Raw genomic sequence first — 5,904 nt, forward strand, 5'->3', positions numbered from 1 at the left:
TGAGTTCGATTCCCACCTGCCCCGGAGGTGACCACCTGGTGTGGCAGACCTCTCCTGACCCACCAGCTGCTCCCCTCAGCAGTGTACTTTGTAGATCTACCTGTTCTGCTCCCCATTCTGTCTCTGGTGAAGTTTTTCGCCATCCCTGAGTCTCTGGCCTGTACCCCAGTTCTGTATGCAAATAAATAAATCTTTAAAAAAAAAAAAGATAAAATGCTTTCATTTGTAATGACATAAATTAACCTGGGGAGATTATATTCACTGAAATCAGTCAGGAGGAAAGACAAATAATATATGACTTCACTCATATGTGGACTATCAAAAAAATAAAGCAAGCTAGTAAAACAAAAATAGAAACAAACTCTTATATACAGAGAATATACATATATACACACATACATACCAGAGTGGGAGAGGGTTTATGTAGATGAAATGGGTAAAAGGGTCAAGTGTATGGTAATGGATGGAAACTAGACTTTTAGTAGGGAGTATAATGTAGTGTAAATAGATGGCAAAGTAAACAGTGAATACCGAAACACAGGATGTCATGAACCAGTATTACCTCAATGAAAATTTATGATAAATTTATGTAATTATGAAGAAAAAGATAACATTTTAAAAACAATTGCTTCTAATTCAGCTTATGTAGAAAAATAAATACTTCTCCCCATATGAGTTTTGTGAATGAAAAGGCTATGATTTGCTGACAATAATCTCAGTGTCAGAAAAATGTCTAGACACACAATAAGTGTTTGGTAAGTTTTTGTTTCTTGGTGAGATAGCTGATGAAATACTAACACGAGACCACTAGAGAATTCACACCTATTCTCCTACTCAAAACAATTTTTTTTAATGGATAAAATACAAAGAAAATATTTAAATTTTAAAAAATTAACAATACAGCGAGTAATTATGAGGGCCAAGTCAAGAAGAATGTGAAAATTCAAAGAAGTCACCTCCAACCCACTATATAACATCTGTAACAAAGTCAAACAAGATATAAGACTCAAACAGATTAAAAGTAAAGAAAAAATATGATCATACAACCTAAATTTCAGAACAAAGAATATTACCAGGAATAAAGAAGGCTACTTCATAATGATAAATAAATTCATCAGAAGCCATAACTCAATATTTATGCACCTACTAACAGGATTTCAAAAAACATGAAACACAAAACTGCAAAGAGAAATAAATCTACAGTTATACTCTAAGGTTTAAATACTCCATTTTCAGAAACTGAAACAACTGGGCAGTAAAATATGGAAGACTTGAAAGCATTATTAACCACTACGACCTGACATTTACACATCATTCTACATAAGAATAGCAGGATCTACATTCTCTTTGAGCAGACATGGAAAATTTATCAAGATAGACTATGCTGAACTAAAATAGTCACAGTAGGTTTCAAAGAATTTAGCTGATGCAAAGTATGTAATCATATGAAATTAAATTAGAAGTCAATCACATAAAAATATATAGAAAATTCCCAAATATTTGGAAAGAAACATACCTTTAAGTAACCTGTGTGGTGAATAAGGAACTAAAGAACTAAGAAAGGGTTTTGAAATGAATAAAGATGAATTCACAACATATCACAATCTGTGGGGTATCACTAAAGCAGCATTTTAAAGCAAATTTAGTCTTAAATGTCAGGATTGGAAAAGAAAGTCTCAAATTAATGACTTCAGCTATTAAAGAAGTTAAAAGAAAAAGCAAAGCAAGCAGTAATAGAAAAGAAATCATGATCATACTGAAATCAACAGAAAACAAGAACAAGAGGAACAATGAAACTAAAAGCAGGGTCTTTAAGAAAATTAAAAAACGGGCCCTCCCTGGTGGCGCAGTGGATTAAATCACAGCACTAAGAAGATAAAGCCACTTCAGCATGAGTTCGATCCCTGCCCTGGAGGTGACCACATGGCACGGCAGACCTCTCCTGACCCACCCTCTGCTCCCCTCAGCTGGCCTGTTCTGTTCCCCACTCTATCTCTGGTGAATCCTCTCACCACCCCTGCACCTCTGGCCTGTACCCCAGTTCTATATGCATAAATAAATCTTTAAAAAAGAAAATTAAAAAACAAACCAAATAACCTCTAAACAGACTGGTCAGGAAAGAAAAAGACACAAATTACCAGTATCAGAAATGAAACTAGTGACATCACTTTAGAATCTATAAATATTAAAAGAATAAGAGACATTATGTTAATAAATTTGAGAACTCAGATGAAAAGAGCAAATTTCTTGGAAGACACAAACTACCAAAGCTCACTGAAAGAAATAATCTGAATATCCCTGTATGCATGAATCCACATAGAAAGAAACTGCAAGTCTCAATGGCTTCAGCAGAGTATTCTACAAAATGGTTAAGGAAGAAAAAATACAAATTCCAAACAAACTCTTCCAGAAATATGAAGAGATGAGAATACTTACCAGGTATCATTGTATGAAGTATTTCTGATATTAAAACAAAAGCTATTAGGAGAAGACTATATAACAATATCCATTATGAAAATAAAACCAAATTCTTAAAAATTTTAGTGCGTTTAATCTAGTGGTATATTAGCAAGATAATATAGCATGACCAAGTGAAGTTTATTCCAGGAATGTAGGTTCAGTCCAGCAATTAAAAAGCAATGTAATTCATGATAAACAATGGAAAAATGAAGATTCATATGATCATCTCAGTAGATGCCAAAAAAGAGCTAGACGGTATCCAATACCCACTCATAATAAAAATCCTCAGAAAATAAGAAGGAATACTTTCATTCTAATAAAGGGCATTCATCATCATAATGATAATCCATGTCAGATTAAGAAAAAAGCAAAGATATCCACTCTTACCACTTATATTCACCAAGGTACTTATTGTTTTAGCCAATATAATGTGGCAAGAGGAAAAAAGGCATCCAGGTAAGAAGAAAGAAGTCTTTATTCACAGATAGAACAAGCCCCTGTAAACAACCCAGTGCTGGTAAAATTGCGGAAAGTATCATTCTCATTTACTGCTGCTGAGACTATGAAATGTACAAAATTTGGGAAATTAATCTGGAAGCATCTTGACAAGTTAAATATACACATTCCATCCAACCTATTTCTAGGCATTTACCCAAGAGACAAAGTGTATGTGCATATAAAATATATACAAGGCACACAAATATTTTTAGCAGTTATATATGTAAAAGCCCCAAACTGGAAACAACCCAAAAGTCTCTCAGTACAGATAAGCAAACTGTGGGGTATCTATACAATGAAACACCACTATGTGACAAACCTGATATATATTGTTGATTCAATTTATGTAAAATTCTGGAAAATGAACACTAGCCTTCTAGTGGCAGAAAGCAGCCCAGTGGTTCCTGGGGATGGAATGAGGGAAAAGCAGTCAAAGGTGGTTACAAAGGGACATGAACAAAGTCTCACTGGTAATGGGTCTCTTTAGTTTCTGGGTTGTCATAATGTTTCTGTAAATGTATACCTAACTAAAAACTCATTAAATATTACATTTAAATATGTGCATTTTATCGTATGTTAATTATTCCTCGATAAAGGTTATTTTTAGTCAGTGACTCACTCATTTGAAATAATTATTGAGTTTTCCTCTATATTCCAGGCATTGTTTCTGGTGCTGAAGATACATTAGTGAAGAACAACAAGAAAAGCCTTCCATCGTAGAGTCTGTACTCTCGCTGGAAGAGAAGGCGACAAGCTCAGTAGTACATTAGGAGATGATCAATGATTTTTAGAGTAAGGGTAAGAGGAGGTGTGCAATTTTAAATGCTATTTTCAAGATAGGCTTCTCTGAGGTGTTACTTGAGCCAAGACTTGAACTAGGTGAGGAAGTAGACCCTGTTGAGTACCTGAGGCCGCTGATTCCAGGCAAGTAGATAGCAAAGTCTCTGATGCAAGAGTATCTTAGATGTCTGAGGAGAAGCTGTGACTTAAGCTGCTCTAAGATCTTATGGATGTTCTAAATCATTGTTAGAACTTTGACTTCTACTTCAAGGGAAATAAAGCTGTATTATGAACAAGAAATGAGAAGTGATATGACCTGACTCAGGTTTTAACTGAATTATTCTAGCTGCTATGCTCAAAATTGATGGGAGTGAGATAGAAAAGGGGAATGCTGGATAAGAAGTGGCGGCATATAGGCCAATTAAGACTATTCCAGTGACCCAAGTAAGAGATGATGACAGGCTGATCCAGGATAGTAGCAGTAGAAATGATGAAAATTGAATCTGAATATATTTTAAAGATACCACCTAACAGAATTTGCCAGTGGATTGGAGGTGTGCCATAGAGAAGGCTTATTGACAGTGTCAATATTTCTGGCTCAAAGAATTAAATATAATTGCTATTGGAAAGATGAAAATAAAGCACATTTTGGGGGCATGATACAGTAGAAATTTCAATCAGACATCTAAGTGGAAATTGAAGAGCATGTGAATGCACAGATTGTAAAGGTATACTGAGGCCAAGGAAAAAAATGATACAGAACGATCAACAGTGGGTCATTTTATTTTGCATTTACATGAAGGATGTTTATATAATTTTGAGCCAAAGATCTGTCACCATCTCTATATAAAACTCACAGATTGTACACCTAACAGTGGGTCATTTTCAATGAATTCACTGGACTTTTCTTAAGCCAGAGAAAACAAATTCGTTATACAAAATTGTAAATGACCAAACTGGGTTTATTTTTCTCGCTGCATAAAGGTACTCTCTGAACCACGAGCCTGTTTTCGCACAAAGGAGTTTCTTATACAAAGTGGCCATAAAGGGAATTGGCTAGGTTAACACCAGCCTGAACCATAGGGGTGCTGTGATTATATTTAGAGGGAAGGAATGCGGAAGTGTAGAATGGACAGGGAAGTGAGGAGGGGCTCTGCATTTCCATGGCCCAGGTGGTGCCAAGCCCTGTGCATCATGAGTTACAGCTTATCTTTTGCAGCTGAGTGTTTCTCAATTTTATGTCCTTTAGTAGGCATGATATTTTGGAACAGTCATGAATAAACACAGTATTAACTTTTAATTGTTGCAGGGTTTTTTGGGTTTTTTCCTGAGATGTAATTAACACATTTAGTTCTCTGGTTTTAAGACAGCCTTTCTTTTTTTTTTCTTTAATTTAGTGTTATGGAGTGAAAAAATTAAAAGGGAATATTTAGACCAGTTTGGTTAAATAAACAAGGCTTCCATGTGTTCAATCACATCCTCTATTTCCAAAGAGGGTAAGAATAAAAATGCAAAGTGACTGTAGCAGTGGGAGACGGACCTAACCCGACAGTGCTGGAGAGGAGGGCGACTGGCCATGTTGACGAAGCTTTGCCGTAAGGAGCCTGCAGCCAAGTGGAACCTAAGCGGTGCCTCCCTGCCCACCCTAGTGGTAGCCGGGACTTTGATCTTGACAGTCATTTGGGGCCACCAAACATGGTGCTGACTAGCAAAGTCAGTGGCTAACCAATCAGAAGGCGTTAGGGTTGTGATGGGAACGGATTTCATTTGGGAGTCACTCTATTCCTGAGTGCTGTTCAGCTAGGCAGTATGAGGTCTATCTAGTTCCAGGTATATCTAATGCGGGTACAGCTGATTCCAGAAAAGTGGATGGGGGGGTATGAGGAGGAGTGTTTAAGAGTATCTGAGGAGGGAGTTGCCCAGATACATTTATCTCAAATTTGATCAAAATCTTTTTTTGCATGGCAGTAACCGGCTTTAGAATGAATGGAGGACTTTTGAGGTTTTTAGCTGTGGTTGACATATATTTTTGCCTTGTTAATACAATCTGTGATGGTGTTTCATGCCATTTGGATTTTATTCTGAGTGACTGAGGAGAACCTGGAGCTGTTTTCAGATTGAAAGGATAAAATCCTAGAACTTAATCTGATCTGTTCCTTGCAAGAG

Source organism: Condylura cristata, unplaced genomic scaffold (genome assembly GCF_000260355.1).
Source record: "Condylura cristata isolate star-nosed mole 26May11 unplaced genomic scaffold, ConCri1.0 scaffold00015, whole genome shotgun sequence".
Lineage (NCBI taxonomy): Eukaryota > Metazoa > Chordata > Mammalia > Eulipotyphla > Talpidae > Condylura > Condylura cristata.